Here is a 20,363-nt window from a genome sequence, read left to right as displayed (position 1 = left end):
TGTCTCTTCTCCGCATCCACTTGTCCAACAAGTACTACATCAGTGCTATGGACTACTTGCTGAGGGCTATGATCTTCAGTTTTATTGGGTGCCAGGTCATGTTGGCATCCCTGGAAATGAGCTGACCGACACTGCTGCCAAGGAGGCTGCTCTTCATGGTCGTCGTTGCCGCCTCTCTGTTCCCAGCGCTGATGTTTGTTACGTCTTTTTGCGTCTTCTGCATCAGCGCTGACAGTCATCATGGGATCAGCAGTGTGCCTCTGTGACTGTGCAGTGTTTTGTTATGTGGCTGCACCGCTTTTAACATTTCTTGCAATATTTATTATTTTATCTTGTGCTTTTCTTTTTCTGCACTGAGACTGGTGCCCTGAGTGACTGTTTTAGTGTGTTCCTTATAAACTTCTCTTCTACGGACAGTACAGTGTTTTAGCTGTGTGTGTTTGTGTTTCTTCGCGTTTACTGTGTGTCCTCTCACCCAGTGATGGGTGCTAAAAAAACCTTCGTTCTCGGCGCACCCACCCCAACCTTTTCAATTCAGTTCAATTCTTCTGATATCGGTTTCAAAGCTTCACATTTCTAAAGGTAGCCGAGCAGTTTTCAATGAAGGATTTATCATCATCTTGATTGCTCGTTATTTTGCACAAGTTTAGCATAGAGACTCATGCTCTTTCCACTTCTTTCTTTTAGCAATTCTTTTAAATGGTATACTACTTGATTACCCTCGCCATTTCCAAATTTTGATTTGGACCCCTCCCGGGTACCTTTGAAATGACGAAGTGCATATCTTGAGGTTTTGGCCTCTCACCGTTTCAGACTTTAGCTGTGCCAATGAACTCCATGGATACCATGCTTCTTTATTCTCTTATTTTTCAGATACAACCCCCCCCCATGAGGTAAGCGTCGGTGGACTACCGTTTATCTATTTATTCATTTATTATTATCGCTGACTATTACAGGAGGTTATCCCAGTTACAACAGGCTTACAAAATTAATATTATTTGTACAAATGAACAATAGAAGAGAAAATAAAAATAGAAGAAACAAAATAAATAAAAATATCCACAAGAAAATATCAGAACATACAATGGCAAAATGCTAAATGCATAGGGAGAAAGCAAGAAGTGAATAAAATACCAGGAAGAAAAGATAAATAAACTACCAAATCACATACGACCAAAAAAACATACAAAATACATTAGAAGTCTGATATAATGATTTTTATGAGCACAGGAAAAGTGAGACACTTCTAAAGTAGTTTTATAAAGCTAACTTTTAGTGAAAAAGCATGACAAAGTCCATAAATTAACTTATGAAAGCAATTTTTAATAGATACAATATTGTTACTAAGCAAAATCAAAATAGTAACAATAGATGGATTGTTCAAATATTAAGGACTTACATTATTATCATGTTACAATTAAATTGGCTTATATAATAAGTAGATATAGAAATATCAATACTATAGATAATCTAATCGTGGTAAAATTGTTATAAGCGATCTTATGTAGGCAATACGTGGCATAGCAAAATCAATTTCAATATTATTTTGTATTAAATTGTTAAATAATCTACAAATACTTATCAAGGGTGTATTCAAATGTGCAATGGTTTTGGATCTTTTACAAATAAATGGCAATCTTTTCTTCAGACAGTTATGTGTAATATTAAAACTTAATAAATGCAAACACTCAGAACTATCAACAATTCCATTTACTAACTTAAAAAGAAATATAAGTTGAAAATACCTTCGTCTAGCAGATAATGTTCCAACATCAAATAACCTTAGAAGAGTTGTATACGATATTTTATTTTCATAAGATTTTATTCTATAAGTTTTGTAATATAAGTATCTCAAAAACTTATTCTGAATCTGTTCAATTTTTGCAAGGTACTGCTTATAATACGGTGTGCAAACTAGCATAATCAAGTTTGCTTCGTACTAGAAAATTGAATAACATAATAATGACATGGATTATTAAAATTTCTAGTACTTCTTATCACAAAACCTAGAGATTTGAAAGCTTCATTGACAACCTTTTCTATATGTGCGTTAAAACACAATTTGGTATTTACAATGACACCCAAATCATTTACCTCCTGAACTCTATTAAGAATACTATTTGTTAAGGTGTAATTATAATGTATAGGGTTTCTATTTTTTTTTTTTTTTTTTTTGAAAATGTCATTACATTGCATTTATTTATATTAAAATATAACTTATTTTCAACATTCCATAAATACCAGTTATTCAAATCTCTCTGAAGCTTTACAACATCGTCAAGTTTTCTTATTTCCTTGTATAATTTCATATCATCCGCATATAATAAACAGTGTGAATGTTCAAGTACAGATGGTAAATCATCAACAAATAGTAGAAAGAAAAGAAATGAAAATGAAATGAAATCTTTGAGTTTTACGTCCCACGGTTATGCCGGTTAGGCTAAAGGAGACGGTGATAATGAGAGATGAGTGAAATGGTGGAATGAAGAAAGTGGGAGGAAACGGGAGAACCCCGATAAAACCCACGAGCACGGTGTTTGTCCACCACAAAGTTCACTTGGCGGGCGCTGGGATCGAACCCGGGACCCCAAGCACCAGAGGTGAATGCTCTACCACTGAGCCACCGCGCCCCCCAGAAAGAAAAGAGTTCCAAGATTAGAGCCTTGTGGTATCCCCGAATTAACATCAAATAATGGAGAACTGTGATTATTATACACAACATATTTTTTTCGACCTTTTAAGTAAGAAGAAATTAATAATAGTAGTTGTTTAGGAAAGCCATAATTAGATAATCTTGCAAGTAATACAGCATGATCTAGCTTATCAAAGGCCTTCGCAAAATCTGTATAAATTACATCCACTGAAAAACCATTATTAAGGAAATCCGCAATAGATTGATTAAATATAAATAACTTAGTAACAGTCGATCTCCGTGGATAAAATCCATGTTGAAAATTAGATATGTATGGTTTGACATGATGAAATATTCTATTATAGAGAATATGCTCAAATATTTTAGCTACCGTGAAAATTAGAGATATTGGTCTATAATTTGAATACTCTTGGCATCTCCTTTCTTATGTATTGGACAAATTTTACTAATTTTCCAGATTTCTGGAAATATTGAAGTTTTTAATATCAAATTATAAATGTAATTTAATGGTTTTATTAAAACTTCTCCACATCCTTTTAATAAATAAGTTGGCAACAGATCGGGCCCACTTGATTTAGAAGATTTTAACTTTTTAATAGCCTCTTTAAGTTCACATTCAGAAATGGAATTCACCGTCAAACAATAAGGTATGATTGACTTGGTATGGGGGATAATATCATAATCCGAAGGCTGAGGACAATAAGCACTTTTGAAATATTGAGCAAAGTTGTAAGCTATGTCCGCATCTGTTGTAACTACTTTACCTTTGAAAGTCATATGACTTATTTCTAAATTTTGATTCTTCTTATTTTTAATATAATTCCAAAAATTTTTAGGATTATCCTTCAATGCCATTTCTGACTGATTTATATATAAAGCATATGCCCTTTTAATCAACGTTTTTGATTTTCTACGCAATTCCTTAAATTTATTTAAATTGTAGTCGGAAGTTTTGTGTGTTTCCTATAATAATACTTTTCTTTCAAAGTATTAATAATTTTTGGTGTAAACCAACATGGATATTGATATTTCTTAGATATTTTCCTTTTTGGCACATTTCTTTCAATATTACTATTAAGAACATCGTAAAAATATTTGACAGCTTTATCAACATCATTTATATTATATAGATGCATCCAATCTTGTAGCTCAAGTTGTTTATAAAGGTTATAAAAATTGGCTTTACTAAAATTAAACAAAGTACTTGAGTTAGGTTTTATGCTTGATGTGAAATTTCCAAGATTAATATTAAAATTAAGAAATGGATGATGATTATCTTCTGTCAATAATGGAAATGCATTTCTAGTTAGATTAATATCATCTTTAAAATTAGACAAAACCAAGTCCAAAGTTTTCCCGTACATATTTCTTACTAAATTATGCGATGCTAAATTATGTATAGAAATTAAATTCGCCAACATATTACAAACAGCCCCACCCTGCAATAAATCAAAATCAGCATCCGTAATTAATGACATATTAAAATCACCAACAACAAGCAAACTTTGATCATAGATGTCATCGATTTCCTCTAATTTTTGAAAGAAATCATTGTAGGTTCCTACTTGACTCTTCGGTGGAAAGTATACCAATACTATATAAAAACTTCTTCTAGATATTGTAACTTTTAGACAAAGAACTTCAATACAATTTACTGTTATAGATACCTCAGATACACAATAACCTCTTAAAATAGCAATGAGAACACCACCGCCATTTTTATGAGTCCTATCACACCGATAAACATTATACCTTTGGTCAATAAATTCACCATTGTATGTACCCTCACACAGCCAAGTTTAAGTTAGTAATATTATATCAAAGCTTGAAGCTGCAATATTTGTATATAATTCTATAAGTTTACTACGTATACCTCTAACATTTTGATAATTTAAATGTATCAAATTATGGCTTTCACTCATGTATCTATGTCAGATGTCTTACTTCTTCAACTGTGTTAAGTGTATATACAAAAGTATCATCAGCTTTCTTCTTTAGTCGGACATTACCAGCATAGTCTATCCACAAGTAGTCGTATTTTTTTTCTCTCTTAACTTTTTTCGCTTCACTAAAGACTATTCGCCTATGCAATGTCAGACTATGGTTAATATAGACAGGACCTCCAATAGATAAACCGAGATATTTACAGGATAAATTTCTTTTGACCTTTCTTTGTTTAATAAACCTATTCTTGTCAGAACGCTTAACAAATTTTAGGATGATACCTGGATTTGGCTGATTAGGTGATTTTTTTTAATCTATGACAAACATCGATTATATTCTCGGTTACATCAATATTAAGTGCACCACCAACCTTTTTGACTATGTCATTAACATCTTCGTTGGGTAGGAGGGGAACCCCATGAATTTCAACTGTGTTTCTCCTATTGTATTGATCTATTTCGTCTAATTCAACTCTTAATTTATCAATTTGTTTCTTTAACAGTAAATTTTCGTTTTTCAGAACATCGATGTCGTCCTTGCATTTATTCAGTTCTTCAGTTTGACTTCTAATGAGGTTAAAGTTTTCGTCTAACTTTTCGTGTACTGAATTTAAAGATTTGCGTAACTCTTATTCAAGTTTTTTATTGCTACCCTTAATATCGTTTATTTCCTTTTTAATGGTTAGTAATAAATTATACATTTGAGTTAAAGTATGGATTTGTTCACTCACTTCAGTTGGATTATCACTAACCAATGATTTTCGTCGCACTCTACTACAATCTTCACAACGCCAAATTTGGTCACTGACTTTCAGAAATTTAACATCATCCTCCTTCATATTAACACAAGTCCCATGAAATAGATTCTTGCATTCCCCACAATGTATCTTTAAATTAGTATCTTGCCTAGATATAGACTTGGAACACTTACCACAAATCCCCATTATGCATATCTGAAGACGGAAAACGCTTAGATATTTCCAACACTGGCACCGGCAGAAGTAGATTTCACAGTAAGATTACACCTATTTCCAATAAGGAGTAAACTAATTCAGTCTCCTTTTGATCACTACAATGTTTATAATAAAAAAAATAACTAATCAAAATATCCACGTGAGATTCACTATGATACTTCTTATACTACCAATAATTATATTTTAAATCATTGCTCAATAATTTTTGAATTAAAAGTACAGTTGCTCAGTTCCGCTTACTTACAATACCAAAAGTTACTACACCATCACTATACATAAATGTAGAGTTTCCAACACTGATTCATGCTTCGTACATCCGGGAGAGTTGATTGTAAACAAAACCTTCTTCGATAGAGCAAAGTACTTAGAAAATCACGTAAATAACAGTCATTATTCTACATAAAATGAGGAAATTCTAAACTCACACTGTGCACGATATATTCACGCAACTGTAACACTACATTTTACAACTTGTCAGAGACTTTCAACTTCTTTACCAGCGCTTTAAACGGAGCCACTTCTACACCACTACTGCACCAAACGCCATCTTCAACTCTATGCTCTCAACTCTACCGTTGGACAACTAACTATCTCTCGCTAAAAATTGGCGGCCCCGCAGCGACTATCCGCGGTATCCCCACTTCTATTTTTAAAACTATAGCACAAGCGGCAGAGACGGGACGAAACGGCAACGAACCACAAAATTACTCCCCCAAAATGTTAGGTCGCCTATATGTGTGATTTGTTTATATTCAGGCGAGTCTAAAACAACACTTAAAAAACTACCCGGCTTTGGCGCGAACCATCAACCTTTTGATTACTAGTCGCGTGTTCTTCCGTCTTTCACACGAAGCCGATGAGAAAACGCACTTGTAGATGGATATTCATTGAGGTCTTTGTTTGACCAATCAGACAAGCCCCTATATCTCGAGTTCTATGAGGTGGTACGTGTCCCGTTTCAGATATATTGTTATTTGGTTGGATACTATCTATGTACAAAACTTGAGCAAAACTGGAGCCTCGGAGCCTCTCCTCTTTTCACTAGCTTATCTAGCTCGGGGCCGGGGGGTCTAGGTTCCCCAGTTTTTTAAGTGACTAAAATAATTTAAGCTATTATGTGTATATTTTTGAAAGCTTATAGTAAACTCATCCCATATCTATCATAGGCTGGGTGTGGATTCTATCATACTTATCGTAGTTATCGAAAGCAGACTCCATATTGAGAAGCAAGGTCAAGAAGATTCTGCGTCTGAAATACTCGATTACGAATGGCTTCCTGTATGCCAGAAAGCGTGATGGTGGATTGGGCCTCCCTTAACTAGTTAATTTCGTTGGTGATGCTGAAAATGGGAACCAAATGGAAAAATAGCCCGAACCCAGCCATTAAATCTTTATACGCTTCAAATCAAGTTTGTACCTTCTTACAACGGACATCTTCAATACTCAAGAGTAACCTCTCCCTTACAGGTGAAAATGATTAACCAGATCAAGGCTAAGTTCGTAAAAGATGAATTGGAAACATTGAGTAAACTAAAATTCCAAGCAAGAAGTGTGGAATATTTTGTTGAGAATAAGATTTCCAATGAGGATTTATATGATAACTAGTTTTCACATTTGATCGGCCTGTAGCCTCGAATCTCTCAAACCCACAATTCTACGGAATTTCAAGTTTGTTTTCCTGTTTCAGCTGTTTAAGAGATAAGATTTTGTATCCCAAGAAAACACCCATTGAAATAACCTGGGAATTTCTACACCCCCTTCAGACTCCTTAAAATCTAAAAATATTCACTTTTGGCAATTTTCCTGTGGGTTGGTCCCAGAACGTTACAATTATACCAGATTGATCATTATAATCCTGACGGAAGTGCCTAAACATTTTGGTGTGTGGATGACCCATGTAAATAACATGTGAAAGATTCTTCAGTTCACCATAAGACCAGTGTAAAGTTGCAAATGTTTATTTTTGGTGATCACTTGGTTAACGCTGTCAAAAACTTACTAGCATATCGAATTTAAGATTTTATTCCAATTTCAATTACTTAATATATAAAATTATAGGTCGAAAAAAGGCCCATTCAAATAACATGCAGAATTTCTTCATCCTCCCTTTGGACCCCCTAAAATTTAAAAATATTCACTTTTGGTAATTTTTCTCTGGTTTAGTCCTGAATAGATACAATGATGCCAGTTGTGATACAGAATATAAAAAGAGAAGCAAAATATTCTTAATAGAATGTCCCCATAGAATTTCATTGTGCCGGTATCTACCCTCTTATTATGTAAGCCCGAATAAGAAATATGTACTATTCGGTGCATACAAGCAAGGCATTACCACCAAGCAAAAGCGTGCATACATTTTGAATTCCCACAATCTTCGCTCGAGCCGAGAATTGAAACAAAAAGCCGGCTTCGTACGCGATTGGATACATTGAAGGCCTGTCTATACAGAATTTGGTGGCTCGAGGTGACTTCTTTTTTTATGTGAAAGTATGATAACCCACACATTTTTATAATTAATATACAGGTATATGAGAGCGCTCTCTATACTTTTTTTTTTACTCGATAGGTAACATAGAATTGATGTTCCATTATAACTGGAAATTTTAATTTCGTTATTAAAGGAACTTTTGTTTACAAACATTTTCTTATTTTTTGAAAATTTATAAGTGTGGTTTTCTACAAAATTTACATAAAAATTATAAATAGCTTTGCCTCTAATGTAATTAAAGCACATAATCTTTACCGTAAACTGGGGTTATTTGTAAAATCAGGGGTATTTGGATTTTTTTTTTTGTTATATGGTATAATAATCAGAAAACTATAACACATTTCGTTTTCTTCCAAACCAATGAAAAGCAGGCACCTAAAAGAAACAATATGGATGGTCATAAGTGCTGTGTCATGCTTGTAAACTGTTTTAAAAATTCCCACTGCAATTTATACTTTTTAAAAAAATCTTCAAATTGTCCCTGCGTTTTCGTAATGAAAAGTGATTTTTATCTGGTTGTGTTAAATAACATTGCTTTCAGAAATTTCGTAATGAGAAGAATTAGTTTTGCATTTCAACTTCCTTTCTGTGACAATCTATGGCTATTTTTTATTTCATTGCCTTTTTTCTACTAAAAATGATATTGATCAGGGCATAGACAACGATCCCATTATTAAAGTTTTGCCTGAACCCACTTCCAACCGCAGAAAACAAGTTGATTTTCCATATGACTTTGCATCAAAAAATTTCAATGTGTGAATTTTTGTCCTTATCTTACTGTTAAATAAATAATAATAATAATAATAATAATAATAATAATAATAATTATTATTATTATTATTATTATTATTATTACTGTACCATACGATATTTATGAAAAGAGTTAACGTAAATGTATGGACAACTCCAAAAGGGCATTACCACCTGCGATTCTCCCTTTCCTGCAATAGTAGGCAACCAAAATAACAGGCTTGCTGCGTGGTTGAGAATTAGAAAGGCGTTGGAATAAACTTCAATTTTGTTACAAATATATCAGTGTGGCAAACTGCAAATAATAGAATAAAGTAAATTGTTAAGAATTAAGTTCTTTTCTAAGCAGTTTCTTTCCTTTTTCCAAAAAAAAATCTCGTAGAAAAAGAAAAAAAGATTGCATAATGTAAAGATTTAATATAAAAGCCTAACAGCACAGAAACAAACATCCACACGAAACGGAAAGAGACAAGCACAGAATAAGGAACAACAGTGCCTTAGCTGACTAGCGGACTACTCATGCAAGATGAAGAGACCGGACCCTAGTTGTAAGCCCAATTGTTATAATATTCTTCTTCTTCTTCTTATTATTATTATTATTATCGAAAACTCGTTTCCTTTTCAAATCTCTGACTCTGCCTAAGAGCATGTCCGCATATAGCGATCATGTAAGCAATTTTGTCAATGAGCGGTCCCAAAGGCCAAAAGGAATGGACACATCTGAGAGAGGAACAAAAAAGCTTTCTTATGTTATATTCTAGGTCAAAGGTCCAAGCACTTCCTTTTGACAGGTGCTTTTTGTTTCGTGTTTTTCGGAAAGAAAAAAAATTGCGGCTATGAAATTACAGTATATAATACTCAAATTTGCAAGTTGATTTATTTATATTACAATTTGTGGCAAGAAAGAAATTGTCATTAGAAGATATTATTGTAAAAATTGTTTTATTTTCTCATCCACCGTAAGTCTTAGTGGCTTCCTATACATAGCCCCCAGGAAGATTGATATCGAACATTTAGAATGTTGATATATCGATGTCGATATATTTTCTGTATCGAATGTTGATAAGTGCCAGTATCGATATGGACGATATCGATATATCGCACAAGCCCAGATCTGAGAAATAATGCTTGAAATATACTGGAACCAACAATCAAAATCTAAATATATTCGTTAGCGGGGGTCGGGGGACATATCCCCCAGATTTTAGTCAAATATATTAAAAGAAACTAGACAACTTTGTATATATAACGTTTGTCGCAAAGAGGACTTTGATTGTGATTCATCCGACCTTCTCCAGATTTAAAGAGATAACGACGCCATTGCTCTAAAATTTTCCACAACTAAGCAAACCGGAAGATGAAATTCCTGTGATATTAATGGGGAATGTTCTACAAGATATTCCAAAATCATTGTCCTTATTTCTATCAGTACTTTTGCCACAGACTCAAAGCTACAAGGTAATAGAACTAGAAATAAGAGATATTATTTCTTTTTATCTCTCAGACTAAAAGACTTCTGCATTTTTCTGAGAATGTCGTTTTATTTTATAAGTCCCCTATCCCAAGCTAATTTAGGCTACCGACAGGGGTTTCAAAGTAATCGGTACCCTAAAGTGTAAAGTTTGTCGACTCACAAATCTCGACAGCTTATTCACAGATATATCACATATCATGATGTTATTTCCTAATTACAAAAACACTTCTAGTTGACTCTATTCACGGTGATTACTGAACTTATACACTCCGCATAAAAAAATTGCGACAGCTAATATTATGCAGCTAGGTCACACAGTACGTATACATCATCTTATCCTATAATCGTGTCTGGTAAAGAGCAGTAGCGCAAATCTGCCTTCAACATTGGGGGACGGATAAGACCGTTCTCATATATTTTTAAGCGATGTTCAAAATATTTATGAAGTTGAAAAGAATACTATGGAGGATCAGGAAAGCAGAAATGTCTTCAACATCGGGAGACGGGCAGGGTTGAGGCTTATTCTGGGGCGGGGAAAAGGACTCATTTTACGGAAGATGAATCTGATTTCTGAGGTGAACTTTTTATATATTATGTATCAGGAGATGTAGATAAAGTGGCAGTCCCCTGCAGTTATTCGCAAAAGCAATCAAATCAGATTATTTGGGTGACATTCCCCCAGTTCCAAGATTCAGGAGGTAATGTGCCCCTCATTCCCCGGGCTTTTCGCCTGTGCTAAGGAGATACCCTCTCTCTCCCGTATTAAAATCAGCAACATGAGCACAATTCTAATTTCAAAATATACATGTATTAGTATCAATAAAGTGAAAGAATAAAAATGAGACGAATTGAGATTCGTAAGTTGATCTAGGGAGAAACTTAAACACATCTCAATGAAAAATGGAAACCGATAGTTATCTGTTAGAGGTACAAAAGTGAGACAGAGAGAGAAAAGTAGATAGAAGAAAAGGAAAGGGGAGCACAGAAAAAATATTGGATTTAAACGTAGCTAGAAAAGAACCTAACATTGTAAAGTTCCCGTTTCCAGAAGCCCAACAGTCATATAGGAATAACGTTTGTTTTTTTATATTTATCAAAACTATTGGAATATATAGAGGATCCTTCAAAACTTCATTAAGTCACTTTCAAACTACTCATTTGGCGATCAAATTGAATACTCAATTTGCAGTGAAACTGTAGAGATACGACACACATCTAGGATCACACCAAACGTTCAACACACGCCCTTTCTTTCCGCGTCGTACGGTTGCAAATTCGGTAGTGTTCATTAACGTGTTGTCCACCATATGGATCACCGATCATTCACAGTGGGTGTACTTCGCGTAGCCAAGTACATTATATGTGGTTCACGACCTTTGTGTCCTTGTTTTTGAAAGCGTGTGAATCACCAGTCATGAAAAAACACATAAACATCAGAAAGACATTTAGTATTCTTGGTTTCCTTCTTTTGATGATTTTTTGAAAGAAATTAATTGATAATTATGATACATTTTTCCTCCAATAAAACTGGTTCCACGGTACACTTTACGCAATTTCGGTCTGGCAATCGTTAAGCGTACTGATCCCAAATGCATTATAATAACCCTAGTAGGTAATGTAGGTCATACATGAAATTCCTGAGTACTAATGCAAACTGAACAAAAAAGGAAAGAAAGAAAAATGAAAAATTAAATGAAATGTAATCTTTAAGTTTAACGTCCCATGGTTATGCCAGTTAGGCTAAAGAAGACGGTGGTGATGAGAGATGAGTGAAATGGTGGAATGAAGAAAGTGAGAGAAAACGGGAGAACTCCGAGAAAACTTACGAGCAGTGTTTGTCAACCGGAAAATCCACAAGGCGCGAGATGGGATCGAATCAGGGTCCCCAAGCACCGGAGGTGAACGCTCTACCACTAAGACACCGCGCCCCTAGAAAAGAATGAATGAGTGCTATTTAACTGCTAAATTTCTATCAGAAAGAGCGTATATTAAAAGTCCAAATTGTATCGTAAGAAAATGTTACAAATATTTAAAAGGAAAATTGCACGTTCCTTATATACGTAGCAAATCTTGCATATTTCGCAATTCATGCATGGATAAAACAAATTGAATTATAGGATGGAAACGAATTTTGCGTCAAATTTATATAAATAAAATCTCTTGAAATAACCAAAATGGAAACCACTCCTAGTGGTTCCTGAACATTTGTCTGTTGTGAACATCCACTCTCAATTTCATCTATTGCGGATATAACGTTGTAGTTCGCAATGATAGAATGAACACGCTAGAGCTGAAACGCGTCATCGCATCAGTCAGGTGATGTGGGTTGGCTTATGGTCCACCACTGGGTCGAGCATACAGACCCGTGGTGGCATTAGTGCCCACTGAGTCGATTGAGACTCGATAACCCATAGGAAGAAAAAATATTTTCACTAATTCCTTGGCATACCGTGTGTGTATGTGTAAAAGTAAGTGAGAGAGAGAGAAGAGAAAGATGCAAGACATGATTACGAAACATCAAGAGGGATGGATAGAGAGAGAGAGACGAATATAATTATGAAAACTACTTGTCAGTACTCTGTATGATGAAAAACGCACACAATGTTTACTCGGATTCTCGCCCCAGTGATGGTTTGTAACCTCTCGAACCGCAGATGAATCTGTGTTGTTAGCGAATGTATTGATAAAAACTTAATGTCTGATGGACATTCGAACCGAGATTTTCCGTTTGGAAGTCTTGTGCGATACCAGTAGTCAACCAATTACTCTACCTGAAACAAATGGTATAGTGTTTCTTTCTAAGAAAAATAGCATGGAAAGTGGATACTACAGATTAATTAAATGTTTTGAATTGTCTCAGTAGCCTCCAAAGTTTGCCCTTTTTGCCATAATTTGTCCTTTCCCAACCAGAATCTGTAAATCGTCTCTCTCATGATAAAGGTGTTTGCTTCCTCATTCTTACGGATTACTGGTTTAGTATGAGAAGTCACTCTTCGATTCTTCACGATCACTTTGTGAAAAGAATAACCTTTGGCTTGAACAGGATCTGAACATATGCTTTGAACCTATGCTACTCTTAAGTCCAAGACGTTACGCCTACAGAATCCTGCCACCTAAAATTATAACTCAAGTATTATTAAGTTCAGTTCTTTTTGGAACATCCTAGCTTCTTCCTGTAAGATGATCTACACCAAAGTGAAAGACGAAATTCCTTTATTGGACAACCTGAAGACAAATTAGTGCCTACTGATAAACGAAATAATATACAATCCGGGAAAAATTACATAAACAATAACACACTATGCAATAATTTGGCCGTGCAAGTTCAAACGTACGCTTATAATAATAATAATAATAATAATAATAATAATAATAATAAATATTCATATTCACTGTATAGTTGCCACTTCAACAAATAATAATATCAATATACTTCTATACGTCGCGACGTTACATGAAGATAATCTAGCGAAAATTCTTTGAAAATTATGAGTTGTCAGATTTTCTCTTCCGTTTTCAGAAAATCCACTTACATGGCGTTCTTCTTCCTTATGCACAAAGAAAGTACGCACTCGTACCAGAGGAAATTGCATATTCCACTACCTAACATCATACGTTTTATAATCAGTGAGCACAAAATTTGTTTTAATAATTATCGTACATTTTGGCAATGCTGTCTGGATCGACAGACAACTATCTTTATTCTGCCTGCCTTTTTACATACTTTTTGCGTTGGCATTATAGTATAAAATGGCCTTTGTGCAATAAATGAAACATTGAGTGATCCTATGTATCGTAGACGCGAGCGACCCTCTTTCTTCCTTCTGACTAATTTCAACTCCAAATTATATAGGAGGACCCTTGCTTGGTCTAGTAACTAGAGTGCTTTCCTTCGGGGCGCATGGTCCTGTGTTCGATTCCTGGGTGGGTACAGTTAACCGAAAAAAGTGGTTCAGATCTCTCTATAATCAATATGTATAGTCGGCAGGGGCATCCACTGTGCACCTCGATCTATACAGATATGCAGAACTACACATACGATATTGCATGCTTCTACGATGTCTGAAAATGTGACAGGGAAAATTTTTAATGATCGTCCCTCGTATCTAAATTATTTCAAACAATTCGGTCATAAAATCTTATATTAATTTGGTTATCATCACGCATGCCTTTTATAGATTCCTTATAACCAAAGTTGTAAACAGTGCCGTAATTTCTGGTAGGGAGAATTTAAAATTTTATTGGTACTTTTAAGGGTCCGAGTTGGCATTTAACTGATGTAGAACCCAGTTTACATTTATGCTTTACCTAACGGAAATATGCTTGGACAGATAACAGGGAAGCAGCAACTTCTTTGGGAATGAAAAAATGAAATGAAATCTTTGAGTTTTACGTCCCACGGTTATGCCGGTTAGGCTAAAGGAGACGGTGATGATGATAGATGAGTGAAATGGTGGAATGAAGAAAGTGGGAGGAAACGGGAGAACCCCGAGAAAACCCACGAGCACGGTGTTTGTCCACCACAAAGTTCACTTGGCGGGGGCTGGGATCGAACCCGGAACCCCAAGCACCAGAGGTGAACGCTCTACCACTGAGCCACCGCCCCCCTACTTCTTTGGTATTGTGTGTCTATTTCATCCCTAATAACAAGGAATCGTGAAATAATATTTATAAAATATTGAAATTCCATTTCTTTCTTGAGGTCAAATATTTATTGAATATTGAAACCGGCACATTTTTGACCACACATTGAACATTTATTAAGTATTGAAACTATGTTACTATAAATATTTTATGAATGTTTCTTAAAGCAAAAATATTGTTTTTAAGTAGAACATTGTAATTTAATATCACATAAATCTTTATCACACATTGCTTTTCAAATGTTCACTGAACCACTATCATGAAACATTTACAGAATATTTCTACTGTAAATATTTACATAATATCAAAAGAAAAACATTTATAGAATTTTTGCACTAAAATATGTTTTGATATTTTAGTGGAAACATTCTAAAATGTTTCTCTTTTGATATATATATATATATATATATATATATATATATATATTTATATATATATATATATATATAGCTAAAACCTTAAAAATAGGTTCGCAATCTACCTTAAACGTGACCGGTTTTGCGATTTAAAAGGCCGCGAACTCCAAACAATTCTCGTACATGAAACTACTGAATGGCCTTAACATGCACCCAGTTCCTCCAAGAAGTAATTTAAACTAATGCAAGTCTTGGGGGCGTAGATAGCGTAGCTCAGAATTAATTAGAAACATAGTAGTATAAGTTCAAAGATAAAATTCGATAACACAAAAATAATTTAGAATAAGAATTTAATGAACTGTTCTTGAATAATTTAATAATCACAGAGCATGGTATGAACTTGTATGACTTAAAGACTAGAAAAGACAATGCATAATCACTTACTCTTAGTAACGATGATGAGCAAAACCTCTGATGGAGAAAATGACGAAGTGACAGAACTAATGATGAATGATCTGACTCGCAGAGTTTCGACGTCAAAATATAACTTCCCATACCCGGAAGAGAACCCGGTATTATTTATGATTTTTCCGTCATGTCAACGTTCCTACACATTCTTTCTCCGTCTTCCTAGTTCTAGAAGTCATAGCCGGTAATTTGCATTGTAGAAGTCATAGCACTCTAAATTTTCCATTGGACTATGAATCCTAAAGAATATTCAAACTGCCTCCACTTGATACATTGCCTATTTTATACACATTTTAAAATTCTATTAAATATTTTGTTTGATTACACATTGTGGTAAGCAACATTCACTGTGCTTTAATTAAATATTTTATTTCTTTGGTGGTTGAAACAAAAGCGTGAAAAAATAATGAAAAGTTAAACGAAAAAAAAATACATAAAATGATAATCGATCAATTCTTCTTAAAATATTGACCCATAAAATATGAAACACCTTATATGTGATATATGAAGTGTCCTATACGTAATACATGATGTATAAAATGAATATCAGAATGAATAAAATAAAAATAATGCTTGATTCAGAATAATAAAAATGTTCTGAAATATTGTCCACATTGGATTATTCTGTATATAAAAAAGAACATTTTATTGCAATGGTAAATAAGTCTCAGCAATATTGTTCCTTAAAGTCTGTAAAAAGCAGACACGTAACAGCTCCAGAACGTACAATAAGCAAAGATAGTATGAAGTCCTGTTAGATAACAGATATTGTTTCTGTCTAATTATCACCTTATGTCTGTGGGAAGTAAAAAACCATTCTCTGTTGTTGGCTCAGAGAAAAAGTTCCTATGAATGTTCACATCTCGTTGCCAACTGTATTTAAATTCAAATTCACCAAATTTATTCACACAAGGTATGTTGAAGTACAAAATATAACAAGTATATAATCACTAGAATAAACGCTTGCACACAACACTAAAGATATATTGTTTAGGAACATATACTCACTCACTTATTTCATCACTTAATATGTGCAAATAATACGAAAAAAAGGCAAATTAAATCACTTCATTATATATCAGTAACTCTTGAATATTTAGTTAGCAACACTCTTGAATATTCACAGTTGATAGCTGAATTGCAGCGGAGCAGTGTTCATGAACAGCAGAAGCCGGGGAGAAAATACTGGAGATGCGTACGATGGCGCTGATTGGATGAATCTCCTCGTAAGATAATTTTGGTACTACTGCCGAATGCGTTCTGTCTGTATTTGTCTGTGTATGAAGTTACTTAATGTCACAAAAGGTTTATTGAAAAATAATAGTTGCTGTTTTCGCTGTTTTTTATTTTATTGTGATTCATGGTGCTTCCAACACAATATAGTGATAGTCCTTTGTTTTTTTAGAGTTGTAGTGGATTTTGAAAAAAAAAGTGAAAAAATGTCGTGAATTCAATTACAGTTCAGAAGTGTTATGCATCAGAAGTGAAACCACTTTTTGCCTTTTCTTTATCCATCCTCACTTCTTTTCATAACTAGTCCTGCTTTAATTATTTGTAGAAATTATCCTCAATCAATCAGTCATGTTGCTTTTAGTTGTTCTAAAAATTGGTAACCTGCATTGCCTAGGAAGGGTATATAGGTTAAAGGAATGATTTGTTTTAGAAAATGGTCATTTGCATATCGCAAACGGCTGAACGAGTTTTATTCAAAGAAATTGAGGTAAAGTTATCAATGGATAGAGGAATATTAGAAACATAATTACTAATAATAGAAATATTGATATCGTCATATAAATGTAATCAATTTGACGTAGATGCAATTATAAATTGGTTGTCACGTGACTCGAATGACATATTAGAAACATAATGAGATACGTGAGTGCCAGTGGATTGCGCTGTTGCCAAGTTTTGCATACAGCATTTTGAGAAGGTGCAATCATATTTGAACAACAGCCTTATAAATAATATAACTGCAATAATTATACAAACTCGTGTCGTAGGTTCGATGATAAAAATAATTTGTCCGTCCATTCTCTGTAAAAGAAAGAGAGTGATGGGACTACTAAATATTTTTGAACATAAAGAAATGAAATAACATAATATCTACAACTACAAGCAATAATAAAACTTATTTTCTATTTCTTAACTACTTTCTTGTGCGTTCTCTTAATCTGACTGAACCTTAGAGATCAACTATAAGTTTCTATAATCATCATAAACAAAAAGTACGTTATTCAATCTTAACCTAGCTCAGGATACTCTATATTCTGAACAGTCTCAAGCCTGTAAAATAGGGAGACAGGTTGAGTCTCGTGCCTAAATATACTGGTATTACGATTAATATTTTATATCCTTAATAAAATATTCCAATAAAAACTAAATGTTCTTTGCGCTTTAGTACGCAGACCAAAAATAACATACTGTTAACATGATTGCATGAAAATACGACTTACAAATTTAGCATGACGTCTCACCCCTTTGTAGCCTGAGATCATGAATTGAGTTAATTCAAATAAAAACTAAATACATTTACAAATTATTGCCATAGTCATTCTATCTTAAATTATTTAGAAGAAACTTTAGAAGTTCCCAAAATCAACACTTGACTTTGGAATGAGGTGGGGAAGTGTACTTGCGCCTCATGCAAAGTACAGTGCCCACATTCCTATGAACTATCTCTATTTACCAACAACACTAACTTTCTTCTACTAATATTGGGAAGTATTTAAGTAAAAAGAAAACTAATATTTTGTTTCTCTTTTCTTTTTAATATATTTTCCAGATATGTATGCTGTTAATGATATATATAATATGCTTAAATACATAAATATATTGATAAGGATAAAATAAATATACATAGTTCGGTAAGTAGCTCAACGATTACTACCTTCAATATTGTGTGCATGTTAATTAACATAATTTTTCTCTAGTTTTCGCAATTTAAAAAAAATAAATACAACAATAGAGCAAGAAACAAGACTAACATAATCGGGATTACAATTTTAAACATGCTATGCAAGTTGTCAAAATGTAGCATATGCAAACTATTTTCATTAAGTTTGAGTGATTCAAATTCGGCACTGATTTGATCTAAAGATTTAATTCCATACGTTACGTTTAAGTGTGGAGCTGAGATATTTATTGTCAAAACAACGTTCGTGTTGACCACATTAATAGTTTGTCTTAAGGGCAATACAGTATGTTTTACAAAGATGTTTTCAAAGTTTTCATACAAAATGAATTGTGTTTTGTTGTTACCATAGACTAACGGTTCAGTATGAAGAACGTTATGAGATGTTCTTTTTGTAATGTGTCCTGGTATTAAGGAATTAACTAATAATCCTGCAGGAGTATAAAGATGACTATACTCAAGCTTTTGTGGGATAATTTGAACTTCACAATCAATAAATGATTTATTAAAAATCACGTACGTTAAACATGTCGATGAAGAAGTGACTCGTAAACTAGACGTCACGCATAAAAATAAAAATGAATGCCATTTACATAACTTCTTGATTTCCATGAATTTGTTGTCGCTTTCATATACCTGTTCTTTAATATTATACTTCAAAACTTATCAGAATGTAACATTCCTAAATTGAAAACTTGAAACAGTTTTGAAATTTTGTTTGGTGTTACTACTGGTGTTCTCAAAACTAAATCAACATTCCCTGTCTCAAAAATAAAGTTAACCAAAAATACAGATGAAATTGAATAAAATAAACCTGTATCATTGGCATACAAAGTATCTTTTAAAATTGCGTGGTTTTAAACTAAACTTAAAACTTGCTTTGAACTTAATATTTCCTGAGTCACTCTATTTTGAAGAATATCATATATCATTTTCATAATCCTTTGCTGTGATTGATAGTACGTCAACATTACAAGCAAATAGGTTTCTACGCTAACTACTTTACAAAATCCTTCTTCTATCTGTGATTTCATTTTCAGCATAGTGTGTTTGACTGTTAAGGCTACATTCTGTATAATTTTAACTTCATGATTAAAAGCTTTCTTAAGATTTTGAACCTCTGTTGTTAACAAATGATCATGTTTCTGTAACGCTTTTACAGATGCCTTTAATTGACTGATTTGATAAAAATTATAACCTGAAAGACCTAAAGATGTAAGACCAAGTATCCAAGATACAATTGACCTATGATTACGTTGTTAAGGTACACAATGAACTGAATTGTTCGGAAATTGGAAAGCACATGGTCTCTAATCGTCTCGGATCTATGACGTCTTTTTCGTGTTGCAACAATTCTTGCCTGAATTGAGACCAATCTGCACAACTATCATTGTGTGGTAACGTAAAATTAATATCCAAATGAATCCGAAGTGTGGTATACATGTTCTCTGCATCATGAACTGCAAGGCCTGCTTGCGAAATAGCAGTCCCTAGTTCTGCTAAACTAATTTGTTGCTGAGGGTCAAAGTTTAGCTCACAGGAGGTACTCGTGGACCATATAAGACTCAGAGTAATGGAAATCCAATTCATCTGAAATGAATAAAAATTTCCACTAAGCGCCTTGTTGAAAATGAAATCTCAGATTTAAAATTTATTTATAGGATGTTTTCTAATCTAATGTTTACTTTACAAGATCGTTTTT

General features: G+C 33.7%; 1 protein-coding gene across 6 annotated transcripts in view; it reads left to right on the top strand.

Annotated features, from left to right (window-relative positions):
- Window positions 1-20,363, top strand: part of LOC145674584 (myb/SANT-like DNA-binding domain-containing protein 3) — a 342,109-nt gene that overhangs the window by 194,405 nt on the left and 127,341 nt on the right. For all 6 annotated transcript variants that reach the window (XM_081744778.1, XM_081744777.1, XM_081744780.1 and 3 more), the window contains one exon: window positions 18,533-18,614. The gene's annotated coding sequence lies outside the window, so the exon portion shown is untranslated. The remainder of the gene's footprint in view (window positions 1-18,532; window positions 18,615-20,363) is intronic.

Source organism: Thermobia domestica, chromosome 17 (assembly GCF_964235325.1).
Source record: "Thermobia domestica chromosome 17, izTheDome1.hap1.1, whole genome shotgun sequence".
NCBI classification, from domain to species: Eukaryota; Metazoa; Arthropoda; class Insecta; order Zygentoma; family Lepismatidae; genus Thermobia; species Thermobia domestica.
The sequence above is the reverse complement of the archived record's forward strand: the minus strand, read 5'-3'. Positions and strand labels throughout refer to the sequence as shown.